We start from the raw sequence: 21,358 nt of genomic DNA on the forward strand, positions 1-21,358 counted from the left end.
CTATTTTTAGACATAACTAGAGAAAAGTTTACTATAATGGCTAATACTGAATTTTTATTCATAGTCCCTGGAAAATAAAGTAAGTTATTAACATATCATAGATACAATTTAAAACACTAGTTATAATAAATACTAAATTTTATTACAAGTGAAACCAAATGATTCATAGTCTTACATTGCAGTAGGGATCCACTTAAACATTAGTATCAATATGCAGGGACCCATTTCTATTAAATGTGCCATTTAACTCATCAGTAAATACCAAATATAATGGGTTGAATTGTGTCTTCACCAAAATTCATATGATTAGAAGATAACATAGGCCAAAGACTGTAACAGGCACTTCACCAAATAAGATACAGAGATGGTAAAAAAAAAATATATATATATATAGAAAGATCTACCACAACATATATCATCAGGGAAGTGAAACTTAAAACAACAATGAGATACTACTGCACACATATTAGAAGGGTCCAAATCCAGAACACTGACACCACCCCATGCTGGCGAGCATGTGGAGCAACAAGAACTCTCAGTTATTGCTGGTAGGAATACAAAATGATACAGCCACTGAAGGAGCACAGGAAATGTTATTCCAAAAATATGACTCCTTGGTATAAAGAATATTTTGAATTAAAGGCCATTCCAGATCAAAAAGCATTGGGAGGGGCTTTCCCTTTATCTGCATAAACCAGACTGACCTGATCAAAAGATCTTCCTGTTATCTCCATATATTGCAGGAAAGATCAAGAATGCAACCAGACCAGGCCCAAATTATTTTAAACACATCTATCTCTCAGGTGAATTTAATTTGAAAAGAGAATCATTTACAAGTAAATCTGTCTCCCCCATTCATTTGTCCTCATAGCACCATTTGTCACCCCTAAACAGAATTACCTGTACCCAGCATTCCTCATCCCCTCCAAAAGACAGGTATAAAAATATTTGTACTTCATTGGAATATTAGGTAATCACTATGTGATTCTCCTCATACAGATGGTATTGGTAATTAAACCTTTCTCTTATTAATCTGCTTTAATTGTGAACTGATATTTCAGTGAACTTTTGGGGGAAGGGCTAGTTTCCCCTTACCCCTACACAACTTTAGAAGACAGTTTGGTGGTTTCTTACATGAGTAAATATACTCTTATCATAGGATCCAGCAATCACACTCCTTGGTATTTACCCAAAGGAGTTGAAAATTTATGCCACCAAAAAAAAAAAAACCCGGCACGCTAATGTTTATAGTAGCTTTATGTATAATTGTAAAAATGTGGAAGTAACCAAGATGTTCTTTAGTAGGCGAATGGATAAACCGTGGTACATCCAGATAATGAAGTATTACTCAACAATAAAAATAAATAAGCTATCTTGCTATGAAATGACATGAAGGAACACTAAATGCATGCCACTAAGTAAAAGAAGCTAAACACATTTCTAGAAAAGGAGAAGCTATGCAGACAGTAAAAAGATCAGTGGTTGCCAGGGATTAGGGGGAAAGGAGGGATGAATCAGAGAAACACAGGATTTTTAAGGAAGTTAAACTATTTGTATGATATTATAATGGAGCATAAATATTATACATTTATCCAAACACCTAGAATGTTCAACACCAAGTGTGAACCTTAATGTAAACTACAGATTCTGGGTGATAATGATATGTCAATGTAGGTTCATCAATGTAACGAATGTACCATTCTGGTGTGGGATATTGATAATTGGAAAGGTAATACCTGTATAAGGTCAGGGAGCAATTGGGAAATCTCTGTACATCTGCTTACTTTTTCTGTGAACTTAAAACTATTCTAAAAAATAAAGTCTATCAAAAAGAAAAAAAACGCAAAAAAAAAAAAAAAAAAATCAGGTACTGAAGCCCTTACACCCAGTAACTGAGAAAGTGACCTTTCTTAAAAATAAGGTTGTTGTAGATACATGCAATTAGTAAAATTGAGGTCAGATTGGAATGGGGTAGGCCCCCAGTCCAATATGTCTGGAGGATGTTTGGACACAGACATGAACATGGGGAGAACACCATGTGAAGATTAAAGGAGAGAGTGGCGTGATGTAGCAGAAACCAAGGACTGTCAAAGATTGCCAGCAAAACGCTAGATGCTAAGAAAAGGAAATGGAACAGATTCTCCTTCACATTCTTCAGAAGGAACCAACCCTTCTTACATACTGATCTTGAACTTCCAACCCCCATAACTGAGACAATAAATTTCTACTGTTTAAGGTGACCAAGAGGGCCTTAATCTTCTTCTCAGTTTGACTAAACTGTAGACAACTTTCTTCCTGACAATACACCCTTGAACTCCCTTTTCTTAGAGGATTCACTTTAGAAAACTTGCAACTTCAAATTTTGTCTCTGCTTTTTTTAGAAGTAAATCTTCTCCCATCCTTTTGTTTGTTTTATAACTCAAGAATTCTTTCTTAGGGACTTCAAAGCCATCCTTTTGAAATGTAAACACCATAGAATCCCTATCTCCTGTCTCCCCTCCCCCATCTCTGTGGGTGAGTAGGAGGCTAATTTCAGTAAGCGCCAATTAGCAACACAGCTGACCTGATCATCTTGACCAACCTGCCCTCTAATGTCCTCCAGTACTTTTCCGCTGGCTCACCCCAGTGCCTAAAATTTCTCCCTCCTTTTGTTTTAACAGATTTGAATTTAATCTCTCTTCCCTATTACAATAGTTCTGAAGAAAGTCTTCCTTTCCTGTTTAACTTGTCCAGTGAGTGAGATTTTTCTTTAACAAAGCCACCCTTGTGGGACTTTGTTACAACAGCTCTAGCAAACAAATATTACAAGTATTTTCTACTGTATGTTTGGTAGATTGATAATGCATAAAGGCTCAAATGCTAGATTTAGAAGCAGTGGGCATAAAAAGAGCAGGAATTCTCATCTAGCTACAATTTTATAGCTAGCTACACTTAACTAAAGATAGTTTACACATATCCAAGTCATATTTTTGACAGCTACCAATTAGTATTAAAAAAAGGAACAGCTACAGTGTATGTTAAGACATAAATAATACATGCAAAGTATCTGGACATGGCTTAGCACTTATTTACAATCTTAATAAATGATGGTGCATATATGCATTTATGTACATGTATATACACGTGTGTATACATATATATGTACTTATATGTATACAAATATACATATATGTATACATAAGTCCATATATACATACACATATATTTTAGTTTTTATTACTAAGTACCTATATTCCAAATTTTTCATATAGATATAGGTGTGATTAATGTTAAACTTTGTGAAAGCCCTGCTGACCGATAGTCTGTTTTTCTTATTTCCATTTTCTCTACAGGTAGACATTAAAGGCATTGCCTGCTTATAACTCTTCAGAAAATCCTTCTTATGGATAGAAATAAATCAATGCTTATAGGTTTTTCCTTGGATATTCTCCAGCATCAAATCTTACAGCTCTCAACCATGCTCTTATAATGTGCAATTATTTGTCATTTCCTTTCACACATCACATTTTTCAGGCCATCCCTCTTTTACTCATGCTAACCCTTTGCCAAGAATGCCCTTGTCTATTTCTCTCACTGCCAAACCTATGGTCACTTTTTCCAGATTCACCTTAGGCACTGTGTCTACTATGGCACCATTTCCAAATGGGGAAGTTGAAACAATCAGCTCATTGCTGTGCTGCGGGGGTACTCTTTGTGCTTTCCTCTACTTCAACACTTTCCATATTCTATTCAAATAATCAGTTTATATCCTTGGGTTCCCTCAAAAGACTGTAAAATTCTTCAGGGTATCGTCTAGTGCTGATATTTAATGAATGCTCATTGAATGTCTGCAGAAACAACCTGAATGTTTGATGAATGTCTATGGAAACAACCAGAACCATCAATTCTGGTTGTTTTTTCTTTTTATCCCCTAGGTAAATACAGGTAAGTGAATGTTTTGTACTTATTTACAATAATATCAGTTGTTGTCAATATTATATCCAAATCAATATAACCAAGAAGATTTTAAGGCACATCATTTGGAGACTTTTAAACATCAGTAACCAAACTGCTGTTCCTGTGAGAAGAAGTGGTTATTTTCTTTTCCTACAACCTTCTCACTGTTTATGAGTTTTCAAACATTTCACTTTATTTTCTGAAAGTTCTACTTTCCCATTCCTCCTCTGGCTGTTGAACTTTCAAAGTTGTTACTGCTGCCACTCATGTGTAAATAAAGCAGTGAAAATAAAGCTTTTTGAATGAGAAAATAAAAAAAGAATGAGGAAAATAGGAAATACTGTATATTATGCCTTTCAAATCTTAGATATTTGACTTGGTGTCATAGAGCTATAGTCTGATACTTTAATACCATTTGTCAAATGCTGTCTCAAGCCCTGGTAATCTTTATAACTTCTGATTCTGTGCAACAGGATCATGTTATAATTCATTAATTAGCATAATGCACTAATTAAATTACTAAGGATGAGATTTTCTTATGGAGCAACATTTCTAAGTGAATCAATGTTCCCAGATATATCTCTGACTCTCTAACCATGGCACCATCCACTCACATCTGGATAACTGGAACCACTGCTTAACACTTGTCCTTGCTTTCTCATTTCCACTCCAATAATCCATTCTCCACACGGCAGCTAGTGTGAAATTTCACCACACAAATCAGATTATGTTATTTTCTTTCTTAAAAACCCTCCAGTGGCATTCTGCTGCCACAAAATAAAATCTAAACTTCTTCCCACAGCCTCATAGACAGTAGAGAGAAGGCACCCCTGCCTCTCTCTCCCAGCCACCTTCCTACCTCAACTACAGTTCACGGGCCTTTCTCTGATCCTCAGGGACACCAAATTTTCTTTTTAGTGGTCTTTGCATTTGTTGATGTTTCCTCTCCCTGGACAATTCCGATTATAAATCTCCTAATGACTATCTCCTCATTTTTCAAATACTAATCACAGTGACATTTCTTGACCTCCAGTCTAAAGGATATTGGTGGTCATTTTTTATCACTGCGTTCATAGTGTTTCTCTACCTAATATTAGGACTTTCACTTATTAAGAGGGACATTTATCTCTTCCCCGTCTCTAGAATGTAAGCTGCACAGTGGCAGGGGATTTGCTTGTCAACTGTGTACCTATGACACCACCAGGCACACACCAGCTGCTCAAGAAATATTTATTGAATAAATGAGTGAGAGAAACAACGAGCATTTAAACGTTTATTAAATAACTAATACCTCTCTTTTAGGACAATTGGGACATGCCTGTTTGTATCTAGGCCAATGACGTATATAATAGTGTTATAAGTTAACATTTATCAGGCTCAAAGTATATTGTTTTAAGTGTTTTATATGAATTACAATTTTTAACACTCAAAATATCTTTATGATCCAGATGCTAATTTATCCTCCTTTTACCAAGGAAGACATTTAGGCACAGGAGGTTAGGTAACTTGCCCAAGGTTGTACACCATGTATGTGGCTCAATACTAATTCTTACACAAACACCATTATTAATGTACTACATTTGGAAACTACATTGGAAATATTTTCCAAATTTCATACATCAAATTTTCCAAAATTCATATGTCACCATTAATATTAGAAAGTATATAACTGTGAAATCATAAGATAATCTACTATAATCTGAGCGATCTTTTTAATTTCTTCACAAAAGTGCTATTAAATTTTTTAATTAAGGTCCAGGATGATTGGATATCTATTCTTAGTAATATAGTATATACTTTTTAGTTTAACTTTCATGTGATTATTTATCTTATATTTCTGTAAGATATGTATGTGTATAAACTGTATTTATAGTTTATTTTCAAACATAAGAATATCTTTTGCTTTTAGAGGGCACAGCTGAAGTTACCATACATAAAATAATAACATGATATATAAATATAAATATTAATAGGATGGATTTCAATAAATAGGTACTTACTGCTTTTATATGTTCATAGACAAAACTGAGGACAAAAAGTAATGATAAAAATTCCAATTATAGGAAAAATTTTAATACAGAAAAATGAACAAAAGTAAATATGATTATGTATTTTCAGTGATAATGATAAATGGCAGTAGTTGCTGCATTGTTATAAAGTGAGAAAGAACACAAGTGGCTCAAGATCAAAGTGTTTGTTAAAGGGTAATAGTATCAAGCGGTATTAAAGGATAGGTAGAATTTTGACAGGCAGAAATTAACAGGAACCAGTTTGGGTTTTGGCACTATAATATCTCTGTAGGGACAGAGATTTGACATAGGGAAGGGCTAGCGTCCCAGGAAGCTAAGCTAATGGTTTACCTAACTAACCTGGGAAGGAAGTGACTATGGAAAATGAACTTGTACATTAAAGTCCCGTCTCTACATCAGTATGTGGCACTAGGCGATAGTGTTATAGTGTGTTTCAAACAATGGTTCTGAAGAACAGGAGTGAAAGACAGGAGAGAGAGAGAAAGAGAGGGAGAGAGAAAATGTGAATATCTGGAACAAAATGTATACTAAGTGTTTCTCCATTCCAGGCTTTGGAATGGGGAAGAAGAAAGACCTTGTTTACAAAGAATTATGGTTTATGCACAAACACACAGGGAATTGATAACTAGCATGTGATAAACTGTTTTGACTATAAACTCATTAGATCACAGCGCAAGTCCCCAGGAGACTGGCTATTGTGAGAAATTATAATTTCCTGATGCAAAGACAAATGAACACATTTCACTTAGCAGAAGTCTTGCAACAACAAATCTATGAGAATTCAATCAGGAAAAGTACTTAATTCCAGAGTCAGCATACAGAGGAAGTGAATATATTTTGGAGACATAAATTTTCAGTAACTAATGCACAGTTAAAAATTTAATATTTTATACATTTTATAATAAAACAAAAACTCTTAAAATACCTTTATGTCACAAAAATTTGTCCTATGTTTTAGAAAATTCCAAAAGCGTTGATCAAAAAGCAAATATATTTCCTATGATATTGAAAAAGAAATTTGGTTATCTGGAGGTGCTAGAGTAATATAAGCAGAATTTTTTCTGTTCAGACTCAGCAATTCTTTTTTCAGAGAAATGCTGGCTGTTTGGGCTCAGCCTAGCTTGGAGGAGTCTGCTGCTCATGATTAGGGGCTTCCATTCTCTGGAGCAGCATATTCAGTTGTACTTCCTTTTGCTTTTTATCAGTTGTGAAGCCATAAAGCCACTTTTCACTTCAGCTTTAACTTGGAAGAGGTCACTGTTATATTTCTCACTGTGAGTGGAAGAGGGATTCCACCCTCCTAAATATTTCTCTTTTTATTCATGGTCAAATTTACCCTCTGCTAAACACAGCTGGCAAAAATCCACAGAGCCCAAAACTACTTGATCACATTAAGGTAAAGAAGGGAGAGATGTTTTTGTAGCAGTCAGAATGTTCCAATTTTCTTCTTCCTTGTTGGAAAAATAAACCTGTTTTTATAAAAAAAAAAAGGGGGGGGAGTCGATAGAGATAAAAATAATCACTTGAGCTATGTAATTTGGTTCACACAATCTCATAACAGGTTTTCTCAAAACATCATTGGTCTACTTCCTGGATCAGAACTATTTTGGTATTTGCAAATATGCAGATTCCTAAATCAGACCATTACTCTTTTGAAGTAGAATATCTGTGGAGGAAAGTGTGAGATTCTGTATTGTTTCATGCATTCCACAATTTCTGTTTATTCAAACCAATTATTGAGAATTTTCATCCAGAAGATTCCCGATTGTCTAGAAGTCCAAATTCCTTGACTCAAATGACAAATTGAAAACTAATCCCAACACTTTTTTTTTTAACCAGGTTCTCCTTTTTATTTTATTTATTTAACAAAAACATAACTAGCACTTACCTTATGCTCATCTGCTGTTCCAGGCATTTTACAAATGTTAACTTAATTCTCATGTAAATCTTATTATTTTCCTTTTTTTTTTATTTCAGCATACTATGGGAGTACAAATGTTTAGGTTACATATATTGCCTTTGCCCCACCTGAGTCAGAGCTTCAAGCATGTCCATCCCCCATTCTCACTCTTCTCAAACAGAATAATGCCCAACTTAGAATATTATTTCCTTCAGATAAAGTATAGAAAAAATAATTAGGTGACATACTTAAAAAGGAGCCAGTATAGCCATTGTATAATTCAGGCATTATGGCTTCAGAGTGCCCTTTCCTTTTACTCCCACCATTATGCTATTTTGTTGTCTAAGCTTTACATATTGAAAATGTAAGCTTTTGTCAAACTTGGTAGATGTGGGTCGTTAGGAGATTTCCTTTATTCTGTTATTTCTTCTTGGAATCAGACATGTTTTCTTTATTCTGATCAGTAGGTTTTGGGGGGTTTTCTATTTCTTCTCTTTTTTATGGGGGGGGCTTATGAAATATAAATGCCTTTCCCTGCTCTAATCATGCTCTACCTTCATCTCCAGTGACTTAGGTTTTTCCTTTACAAAGAGAAAATAGAACACATCCCTTCATCTCTCATGAGGTAATATTTCAGCATATTTTAAGTAAGGAAAATGACTTCTGTTTGCCTATATCACAGGTGATGGCATTTGAGCAAATGCTTTGAAAACTACAAAGTAAAAATATCAACATAAGATAAATTAAAGGAGGATAAAACCTAACATTTACTAAGAGATTACCATGTGCCAGATATTATTTTGAGTATCCTTTTTCATATATTAGCATAGTGTGCTCTCAATGACTCCATGAGTTAGGTATTAATATTGCTACTTTTTTATATAGTTGAGGAAACTGAGGCACAGTGAAGTTAAAAGATGCTAAGAACCAGTATTTGAACCCATACAGTCTGATTTTAGAAGACAAGAATTCAACTTCAGCACTGTAATGCTCTTTATGGGGGAAAAAAAAGTAGGCAATAAACATGTCAGAGTTTACATTTCATCTCCTGTTTTGGTATGGTAGGAATTCACAGTAAAGGCTTGATTGGACAATGAACCTCACCAGGCAAATAAAAGATGGAAAAGTAAAAGGGGAATGTGTATGTTTTCTGTTAAAGTTGAATAATATTTTATGTGGATGGTTTTTACATATACATGATTACATGTACAACTATGAATCAGAGACATATAATACATGCAGGCAGTACCAATGAGAATTTTGGGGCCACCGGACATTAGGTGATGGAAGCTCCTATCTCTGCTCATTAAAATTTATATACTCCTTTATTTATTTATTTTTTGAAACAGAGGTTTTGCTATATTGCCCAGGCTGGTTTCAAACTCCTGGGCTTGAGGGGTACTTCTGCCTCAGCCTCCAGAGTAACTGGGATTACATGTATGTGTCACCAGACACAGCTTCTAAACTTTTGGGGAGAAAGGTTAAAACATACACACACAGACTCACACACACATGCTCACACATGTATATGTTTCTGTATTTTGCAATCAAGCCAGAGAGTCCATTACACTTTTCAATCACAGCTACTAAAATGGTATATCGGTAGTTATCCAGGCTAGGACAGAGAGTAGTCTTGCTTTCTAGCTCTGTAATTCAGGATACATATTATATGACTTCAGTTGAAGGTCCCCAATAAGGAGATCAACAGCAGCTATGATCAGAAGATAATCTAATTGCTATAATGAATGTGGAGGAAGGGAAAATTGCCCAACATTCAAAGATGTATAAAGATGGAACATGTGATCCTGAGATACAGTAAAACAGGAAAAGCAGGTTGATCTTTGACATTAATATTATAGAAACAACTCAAATTGAAACTCACATATGCATTTGGGTTAAATACTTTTTTAAAAAAAGATTAAAATGTGCAGTTTATGTTTCTTCACATAAATACGAGAGAATGCAATGTAAGTGCCTTTCCTTGATGCAGCCTCCTTTAGTCACTCTATATTTTCATCTCCACTCATTTAGACCAGTGGTCTCCAATCTTTTTGGCACCAGGGACCAGTTTCATGGAAGACAATTTTTCCACGGACCAGTGAGGGCAGGGAGGATGGTTTCGGGATGACCTAAATGCATTACATTTATTATCCACTTTATTTCCATTATTATTGCATTATAGTATATAATGAAATAATTACAGAACTCCCTGAACTTGTCTTCCTGAAACTAGATTGTCCCATCTGGGGGTGATGGGAGACAGTGACACCTGAAGTGTATTGCTTATGTCCAGTCTCCTTTGTAATCTCATTTGGTTTCTGTCACTGCAGAAACCCTGCTTCACAAAGATAGGATGTTGGAAATGGAAGCAGGCTTTTCAGTGATTTTGTGGCAATCTCAAGTAATTCCACCTTGCCTTTAATCCACAGTGTATGGAGATTTGAAGTTGTCTCAAACATATTTTTAAGGCCACTGTCATTTGTGTTTCTCAAGCAGTTGATCCTCTTCTAGCACAGACAAAATCGATTCATTGGGCTTATTCACAAATGGGTCACGGATCCATTCTTTCCTAGTTTGGAGGTCTTTTGTGGTTAGGAAGTAATGCTCAAACTCTTTTGAAAGCTGAGATAGGTGATCATGCACCAGCTGGGAGAAAGAAGGCCCTGGCTCAGTCTCTTTCAAAATCTCTAGTAATGTTTTGAAACATGTCAAAAATCCCAATGTTGACTTGTCACCTCCATAATTTCAATTTGGCTTCGAATGCAGCCACTTTATCTGCTGACTTGAACACTGTTGTTGTTCTCCCCTGAAGGTGATAGATTGAATTTGTTGAGCAGGTTGAATATGTCACACAATAAGCAACCTCTGTGATCCACTCTGTGTCACTGAAATCTGCTGCCAGTGGTGACTGTTTTTCTAAAAGAAATCTCTGGAGCTGCTCTCATAATGCAAAAACTCTGGCCAGCGATCTACCTGTAGAAAGCCATCCCACTTCTGTGTATGAAAGAAGACGTGTGTGCTCTGCGTCCATCTCCTCACAGAGCTGTGTGAACAGCCATGAGTTAAAGGCATGTACTTTAATGTGGCTGATAATTTTAATCAAATCCTGCAAAATACTATTTAGTTCAGGTGTCATTTTTGGCTAGCCAGCATTTTTGGCTAGACACAGTGTGTAGACTCACATCCAGAAGCAACTCCCTTGACCCAAGTAGTGAAACCAGAAAGACTTCTAGTCATGGCAGCCCCTCCATTCATGCATATACTGACACAATATGACCAATTCAGTTTTCCTGATATGTAATCATTCAAAGACTTGAATACCTTTGCAGCTATTGGCAATAAAAGTGCAAATAATATATCCTAATGTATATCCTCCTGAAAAATATATTGCACAAAAACAAGCATTGTTGCCTTGTTGTCAACATAGGTAGACTCATCCACTTGGATTGTGTACCATGGTGACTCATTAATTCTAACAATTGTGTCTCAGTATCCTCTTCTATTTCATCAATTTGACTAGTTATGGTGGTAGCTGAAAAAGTAACACATGCCATCGTTTGAACTGCAGCCTCTCCTAAAAGTTTATGGCAAATGTCCTTAGCAGGAGGCAGGATCAACTCTTCACCAACAGTAAAGTGCTTCTTAGCTTGAGCAATGTGGTTAGCCAGTAAGGATGCTCTCAGTGCAGACACATTTGACAAAGTGGCGACCTCCAATAATTGCTTCTGTTCTTCGTGTTCATCTTTGTTTAATTTTGAAAATTCCAAAAGCTTGTCTTTTAATGGAGGATGTTTGGTCTCCATGTGACGAAGCAGTTTTGAAGGTTTCAGGGCTTCTTTGGATGGCCGGTTGCCATATATGATACAAAGTGGGAGTGGACATTGTGAATCACCTGTCACCATGAACCTGTAATTTAAGTAGGAATCCTAGTGTTTTCTTTTAAATGTAGCTTTCCATTTGCTGGCAGTCTTAGAGTCTTCTGCTTTCTCATCATTGGGTCTTTCCCTCGTTCAAAGAAGCTCTCTGGCAACGTTTGTTTTTTATTCATTTTTAATAGGGTTAGCTTATGGACTTACCAAGACAGACTGAGACAAATGTGCAGTGCAGGAAAGAGGTGCAGGTGGAAGTGGTAAATAAAATAATGGGTGGGCCATGCCAGGACTGAAATAAGTGTCGGATTCTGACTTAGAGCCTGCCACCAGACACATCTGTACAATTGAAGTAAGATGCTCAATTGCCACGATAAAGCCTGCCACCAGATGCAGCTTATTTGTCACTTGCCACTCACTGATAGGGTGTTGGTATGAGTCTGTAACTAATTGATTTATTTTGGTCTCTGTGCAGTCAAACCTCTCTGCTACTGATAATCTGTATTTGCAGTAGCTCCCCAGCACTAGCATCACCACATCAGCTCCACCTCAGATCATCAGGCATTAGAGTCTCATACGGAGTGTGCAACCTAGATCCTTCGCATGCACAGTTTACAGTAGGGTTCGCATTCCTGTGAGAATCTGACGCTGCTGCTGATCTGACAGGAGGCAGAGCTCAGGCGGTGATGCGAACGATGGGAAGCAGCTGTAAATACAGATGAAGCTTCTGCTGGCCACTCACCTGCTTTGTGGCCCAGTTCCTACAGGCACCAGTCCCCGGCCCAGGCATTGGGGACTGCAGATTTAGATGCTTCCTTTACAAAGAGGAAGAACAACACATCCTTTCATCTTTCACAAGGTAATCAGGAAACTGCACATCACATTACAACTTATCTCATTGAAGCCTCTCACATGTGTAGATTTTTGTTTTAACTGACAAATAAAAATCGTATATATTTCAAAATGTCGTTTTGAAATATGTATACATTGTGGAATGGCTAAAGGGTCTGCAGTGGGCTGGAGAGATGTTAGTCAAATGATAAAAGTATTTGGTTAAATTGGAGGATTAAGTTCAGGAGAGGTATTGTACACGTGGTGACAATACAATATATTGTACACTTGAAAATAAGTAAATTTCAAGTGTTCTCATAACTAAAAAATAATAAGTATGTAAGGTAATGTTTATGTTAATTAGCTGCATTTAGTTATTCCACAATTTACTGTGGCATGTGATATACAAAATTGTGTCACTGTGGTTCACAGTTCTCAAATAGAGTCAGGAAGCTATTCTAAGGAGGACTACCTGCATGACCTGTAAACTTGCAAAACAGAAATTCACCTTGAACATTTTAGCTGAGCCAAACTGCTAGGCCCACAGTATCCTGGAAAACAGTTGAATTTTGCCAGCATTGCAACTCCTGAACAGTGATAAGCAATGAACTAGCAACTCCTATACTAAGCCAACCACCTCCACCAATGATAATTCTTTCACAACTGCGTAATCACCTTCACCATTCCTTTACAAAATCCTTCTCCCCTTCCTCTCATCAGAATACAATTTGGCTTTTAGCAAAATATGTGTCTCCTGAATTCCTAAGACTCCAATAACCACCTTGTCTTACTGCTTTGCATTCTGGTTTTTTGCCTCTTCTTGGTCCACAATATACATATTTCAAATGGCTTTTAAAGTCTCTTCAAACCCTAAAATTCTGAGCTTCGTACTCAAAAATTAAACTGTTTCTAAAATATATGATATTATCTTCTGGTATTAAAAAAAAGAATCTCCTTAAGTTTGTTACTTTACTAATAAAAACTATCCGAGATTATTCCTTAGCTCTGTGTTTCCTACATATGTACATAGGTATTTATTTGTGAATACATCTCTGTATATGTGTGTTTGAGTAACTGGTATATTTAAAACTATTCTCAAGATGTTATTTTTATCCTGATAGGACTCTATTTTAAAACATAATGATTTGCAGGTGGCAGCCACATTTATCTTATCTTCTGTGTTGTAATTATAATATTTATCATAAGAAATAAGAAAGCTTAATTTAGATTGAAAGAAAAGATCAGGTCATAACTTAATTTTCAATTTTCTAGATTTTATTGAAGTGGAAACAAAGCAAATATTTATATTTGTTTTGTTAAAATGATAAATCAATATGCTGAGAAATTTGATCCATTTGTTAATTTATGGTTATTCATATTCCTAAGTGCATTTCTGTTTCTTGTCTATATACAGAGAAAATCATTTTTAATACAGTTTGTGGAAAGTTTAAGACTTTTTTCATATTGTCTATCTAAATGCGTGTACTTCCATCTCTCTATAAAACCCTAATGATTTTATTAATATATTAATTTAAAAATCCAGAAAACATCAAACATAAAGGTAAAAGAGAAAGTAAAGTACTAAAAATATGACAGTTGTGTGGTTGTAATAAGTTTTCCTTTCCCAGAAAACAATGTGAGATTTATTATACAAGGTCATGTCTGGAAGAAAAGATTATATATTGCAGAACCATTAAAGTCTACAATAACTGCTCTCTTGAACCTTTATTTAAAGGGTACATGATTGACACATTTTATTAGCTAGCTCTATGCCTGCAGCGTTGTCATAGCAATTGCTAAATTAATTTACAAACTTCAGTCAACTTGTTGTGTTTTTATAGCTGTCTCTCTGAATATTCTTCACATGCAATACCAGAATTCCCCCCAGACAAAGTACTGCTGTTAAATCTTTAATTCTTTCCTTGTTAAATAGTTGTGTTCTTTTGATTTTAGCACAGGTCTAAAGGCTAAGCTTCCTTTCAAACATGCTATTTTGTCAATGAATAACTACTTCAGGAAGAAGTTGAATTATGACATATTTGGGATGGAGCAGGTACATTTTATTATAATAAAAACCATTATAGTTCATTGTATGCTACAATAAGTAGGTTTTAATGTATTAATTGGCAAAGTATTTAAATGCTAGGTGGGGTAACAGTGATTCAGAGAAAACTGAAGATAACCTTGGTGGTTACAAAGTTATAAAGGAAATATGGTTTCTGAATAAAGCAAATAATTTTGAAAAATGTATTCACTGGAAGAAGTCTTAAAAAAGGATAGGCACAATGTGGTCCTTTTAGCTTCTTACTGATATTATTTACTATGAAAAGCTTATTTCTTCATAAAATAATCAAATTTTTAATTTTTTAAAAATTTTAATTATTATGGGTACACAATGGCTGTGTATCTTTATAGGGTACATGCGTTGTTTTGATACACATAAAATAATCAAATTTTATATCACTTATTTTGCTTCAGATGAAACCTTATTTCTTTGAGATTTACCTCATCTTACCTGCAATAATACCTATAGGAACATTTAGAAGCACAGTAGATATATAGAAATTGTCTTTAGACTATCAATGCTTGACACTAAGTAAATTATTATTGCTGGAAGATTCCTACCTCATTCATGACAACTTCACTGAAAGTAATCCTTCAGAAATTCACTGGGAGAGAGATGGGGCTGGCTGATGGTGCCAGGAAGAATTTTTATGAACTAGGGGAGGTGAATGAAAAAGACAGGGTGATTCAGACCTAATGAGAGAGCTTTAATGGAGTAACAGTTTCTCTTAATGGGGAAGAAAAACTTTCCTCAATATACCTATGTGATTTTTCATGTTGATTCCTAGTAGGCAAAATTGATTTGTTATTAATCTAGACACGAAACAACATCACCACCACCAAGACATTTAGACTCTCATAAAATATTTACAGGATGGCTTATCCTCTCATTCTAACTTCTTATGTCCTTTCTAGGCTTGCACTTCCTGAGTGCTGGCATCAGATTTTGCAAAGTTCTGAAGATACAGTTTGCATCTTGGAATAATTATCCTCTGCTTTAAAGACATTTTTAAAACATAAGTTTAGTGAATATTGACATAGATATTTTACATATATTTTTTCCAAACAATTATGTGTAATATAATTCTCAAAAGCCACATGTATAAATAATAAATTAAGGAATACATTGAAGTTCATAGAAGTTAAGCCACATAGTCAAGGTAGTAAAACACTGCATAAATAGCAAAGCCAGAATAAACACCCAAGCCTGGCTGATTCAGAACTCTGCATTTCTCTCAAAACATTATATCCTTTTTCTGTTAAATTGCTTCCATGTTTAAGATCAGAGTCACCACCAAAAAGCATAATATGAGTTTCATCTTTTTGAATTTAGATCTTATTACTTATTGGATGATTTGTTAGGTAGATCTAGCTAACCCTGATTCTATTGATGGGCTTTAGGTAATGTTTAAAAAAAAAACTCTCAGTTTAATGTTTCTACTGAAAATTAATTGCATGTATTAGCCTGGGCTGCTATAACAAAAATATTATAAATGGTATGGCCTAAACAACAGGTATTTATTTCTCACAGTTCTGAAGGCTGCTAAGTCTGAAGATCAAGGTTCTAACTGATTCAGTTCCTGGTGAAGCCTCTCTTCCTTGTCTACAGAGGTATGCCTGCCATCTTGCTGTATCTTCACATGGCCATGAGGGGGTTGCGGGGTGGGGAGAGGAAGCTTTCTAGTGTCCCTTCATGTAAAGGTACTAATATCATTATAAGGGTTTCACCCTTGTAATTTAATTATCTCCCAAAGGCTCCATGTCCAAATGCCATTAAACTAGGAGTTAGGGTTTAAACGTATGAATTTTGGGGGAATATAAACATTCAGTCCATAGCACTGTATAAAGACAATGTGACACAATGAAATGTTGTATTTACCATTACGTGCATCTCCAATCTAAGAGTTCTTAACTTTATCACTCTTAATTAGTCAGGTACCTTGGGGAAGAGGGACTATATAAGAACTACACCTGTGTCCATGTTCTATCATAAGGAAAATTAAAAAAAATTAATTGTAAAAAGATTGTATAATTTAAAATCTAGGTGTAGATATAAAAATAAATACAACTGTAATATGAAATGTAACAAATACCATAAAAGATGACTAAATCTTATAGAAGATAGAGGATGGAGGTTTAATTCCATCTGAATTGATCTGAGAAGATGTTAAAATTGATTCTTAGAAAAAGTAGGATTTTTTTTTTTACAAAAGTAAGCAATGTTGTGGAGATAGTAAAGCATGATACTTAATCAATAATGTTAAAATATTCAAATTTCTGAATAATAGACTCCTGTATTAGAAGAATTAATATACAGTGTTGAAGTAGTTAACTTGAATAGTAGTTAACTTAAAATTAATTGTCTTTCAATGTCAATCTAAGCATTTTTAATTTTAGGTTTATTTTTAGCAAATGGTTTAATTATTTTTATTACTATTTATTCCAGATTTTTCTAATATTATTCTTACAGATATATCCAGTATGACTGGAGTGAAAAAAAAAAGGCTGATGCTAGGATATAACAATAAGAATGAGGTAATATGGCTTAAAAACATTGGTAAAGGACATGAGGGGACATGAGAAAAGCACTGGCATTACTGGTGTCTCTCATGGTCTCCTACTTACACAGAATAATATTGGAAATGAAATCTAGGAAAACAGTAGAGAATGATTGACTATTGGTATTATTGAGGATCCCACCAAAAAGATATATTACATTTAAACTTAGAAAATTTTAGAAATATTGTTTTATAAAAGAACCTGAGATAGGCAGAGTAATACTCCCTCCACCCCCAACAAAAAAGATGCCCATGTTCTAATCCTCGGAACTGGTGAATGTGTTACCTTATATGGCAAAAGAAGACTTTGTAGATGTGACTAAGTTGTGAATTGTGAGGTGGGGAAATTATTTTGAATTGTCCAGATAGTTTAAATATAATCACACAGATCTTTATCAATGAAATAAGGAAGCAGAAGAATCAGATTCAGGGAAGACGTGATCACTGAAACAAATGTTAGAGTATTAAGTAGCCATAGGTCAAAGAAGGCAGTTGGCCTTTAGGAGCTGGAAAAGGCAAGGAAAAGGATTCTTCCCCAGAGCCTCCAGAAGGAAAGCAGCCCTGCCAACAACTGGATTTAGGGACTTCTAATCTCCAGAACTATGAGATAATGAATTTGTATTGTTTAAGCCACTATGTTTATGGTAATTTGTTACAGCACTGATAGAAAACTAATACAAGACTCTGTCAAAGGTGTTCCTAGGGAACCCCCAAGAGCCAAGGCATTAACCCAAGGCAGGAAGGAAATAAAGCAACTCCCAGAACCCAAGAGACTGAGTTTCTTAATGTCGGCCACCTTGCAAAAAGCAGGGATCTTCTCGTGAGGGACCCAGCCACCTAATAGTGACCTTGAAAGAAGGGAGCTAGGGGGATAAATATATTACTAATGTCATTCTCCTCTCGACTTTAGTCCTGTCTGTACCAGGCTCCACGTGGGATGACTCCTACTGGAAATAAAAGGGCAGGAGAAACTGCTGATTGAGATTGACTGTTGGGATCTGGCAAAGCAGAGAAAAGAGTTGCCTGCGTCTCTCCCTCTGGCACGTCTGCATGCTCCCAGTGTGCAGAATGTGCGGATTGTGGGGTTATAAGTAATGGGTCTGCAAGTCAGAATTCATGTTGTCTAACTGCTTGTGTACATATCAGAAAAGAACACATTTCTGACCTTGTTCTGGAACCCTTTCCATTATTTTTATAAGAAAGAAAAAAGCCTATTGAGAATCTAAGGAAATATACTGTTGGGCATTTTCTAAGTAGAATGGAGGAACTAAAATATAATAATAACGATAATGAGTATTACAATTGGAAAAATAAGTAGCATTTATTGTGAGCTGTCTTTTAGGAACTATGCTAGTCACCAACAATAGCCTATATTTAAGTACCTAAACCAACTAGAATACTGTCCCATATTATTCTTGTTTTAAGATGAATTAAAATGTTTAAGTAACTTGCCCCAAATCACACTGAGTACGTGGAATAGCTGAAAAACAAAGCCTGTGTTCTCATCTGTGGCATTGTCTATGCACAGCAACAAAAGCTCTCTTCATTTCCAATAAAATATTGAGACATGAACCCATATTCTCACAGAATTCCCAGTAATGTCTCATAGATATAACTTTAAAAAATCATTTTTAATAAGTAAAGAACTGCGAATTTGCACACATGATGGGAGAGTGTAAAGCTCATGAAGTATGACGACAAACTTAGGAGAATACCCAGGAATATCCATTGACCTATAACAAAACTGAGAAATAGTATTCTTACCAAGTGCAGCTTTATGCTTTATACTTTGGTGACTCAGAAATTTTCCTCCAATGCAAGTTTTCTAATTTTTTTTTAGCAATTGCATTCCATTTCATTGTACCTTGCTTTATTCCAATCTTTGTCCAGAGAAAGTGCTTCATAGTGCATATTCTTTTAAACTATTAAATCAGTTTGGAATTTCCTCTCTTGAAAAATGATTTTGAGATCACTGGATATATGAATATGTGTTTCAAAGAGCCTGCCCCAGTCCCACTTTTTCCCCCTGTGGCAAAGATAACTAAATTCATTGTGCCTCTATGTATGAGGCTTCTAATGCAATGCAGGAGAAGTCAAATATGTAAGCAGAACCTTCCTAACTGTTGGTGAAGGGCACAGAAAATTTCTGGATCTAAGAAGGCTTCTATGTACTGGCTGTTCCCTGAACTCACAATAAATCAAATTTGACAACTAACTACAAAATGCAGATTACTTGGCAGATAACAACTTATGTATTACATATTCTTCTTCCTCTCCTTGAACCTTGTTTGTTTTTACTCCATGAACCTGGTGTTTTATACATATTCAATGAATCTATTATTCAAAGTTTCTTTAAATAGCTAGTACTTATGTGTCCATTTAATTATCTGATATGTTAGCAATGTGTCAAGTGAGTTGAACTCCAGTGAAAGATGTATGATTTCAAGGACACATTTTATTTATCAATGAACATAATATATTTTCTGAATGTTTGTGGAGTCACACTTTTGATAGAAGAAATATAATCCATTTGTTAGATTTCTCTGCCATAATAAACACTATTTTATACCACTGCATAATATAACTTGTTCTTATATATTAATTGTAATCAAGTAAAATATTAAATGATTTTCAGAGCCAAAAGTTATTTTTTCAAATACAGTTAACATTAAATGTGCCACTTAAGATCAATCCTCTATGATCTAATTTCCCAAATATTATTCTGTAAAAACATATAAATTGGGTAAAAATGTTGGCCATTATCAAAAAGTTGGTAGCATGCAGAATAATAGCATTTATTTGAAATAAATATGGTATGAAATGAATCATGTGAGTTGATTAAATAATGAACCAGTGAGGAAAAAAGAAATTTAAAAAATGAAATACATTCATATAGTAAGTAGGATTATGATAATTGTCAAGCAAAAGAATAAATATCCTTTCAGAAATACTGTAATTTCCTGTTGCTATTTATTTCTTCTGAGTGTATAAGTGGTAAATTCATAAACATGGATAAGTATGGTGGATAAATCAATTGAAATATATTAAAATAAAATAAACTGATTTGTTAATTCATTTAACCCATTCAAGTGAGGAACTATATCATGTCAATTATTGTTATTATTTCTCCACTTGGAGAAGACATTTTAGGAATACATATATGCACATAATTAAATCCTAGATAACCTGTTTTGGCTATTATTTTTCTTCAATGTCTTATAAATAATCAATAAGAAACCATAAATCTGAGTTTGGTAACTGCCTTCTGAACTTTAATTCTGAACTGTACTGGAGGATTCCAGATACTAATGCTACTTATACCAATGACTAATTTTAATCAGTCATTTTGTGGAAGTGGTAATAACAAAAAAGGAGCAGATGAAAAAAATAAAAAAAAGTGAAGTATTTCTTTAAATAGAACATTGCATAAACAGTAAAGTCAGAAACTATTCTTAGCCTTAGGACAAAATCAGCAAACAAAACACTGTAAATACTATAGTTTGTAACTGTAACTGATATGAAAAAACATACAATGGCCGTACACATGGAGTTATATTTTAAAATACTCTGCAAGGACCTTTCTACTTCAAGTCATTAGATGGATAAATATATCAATATGTTATTGTAAAGTAGAAGTCGTTCTACTATAAGCAGAACATAAGGTCATGGAAATATGAAGCAAAAATTGTGCTAGTGACTTACCAGGGGTAACAGTGAATTGTACCATCAGGGCACACATTGAAACTTTTAGGTAATTCATGTGGTGCTTGAAGTAGCAATTCAGTTCACTAAGTTCATCATTTTCTTTCCACACTTTGTCCAGCAACATTAGGAGGAACCAGCCAATCTTATTTTATTTGTTAGTTTGACAAAAATGTTTAAAAGCATCATATACACAGTTACTCAGATCTTTGCTTCTTATAAGTGGTGGCTTAGGAGTATCTAATGGTGAGAATTTGCTTCTATTGACACATCACACCAGAGACTATCCATTCCCCCTCTACTACTGAAATAGAATCAGTTGCACATTTAGATCTTACCAGATTGCATATCGAATTATGGAAACCCCAGAACCAATTCAGAAAACTCATCCTTAAAATTCTGTTACACAACAACTCTTGTTACTTAAATCTGTATTAGTCAAGGTTTTCAAAGAAACAGAATGAATGG

The 21,358-nt window shown here is 34.8% G+C and overlaps 1 long non-coding RNA gene across 1 annotated transcript in view; it reads right to left on the minus strand.

The window, feature by feature from the left end:
- LOC123649113 overlaps positions 1-21,358 on the minus strand; it is a 226,587-nt gene that overhangs the window by 964 nt on the left and 204,265 nt on the right. The window lies entirely within an intron of this gene.

This window comes from Lemur catta, chromosome 13 (genome assembly GCF_020740605.2).
Source record: "Lemur catta isolate mLemCat1 chromosome 13, mLemCat1.pri, whole genome shotgun sequence".
NCBI classification, from domain to species: Eukaryota; Metazoa; Chordata; class Mammalia; order Primates; family Lemuridae; genus Lemur; species Lemur catta.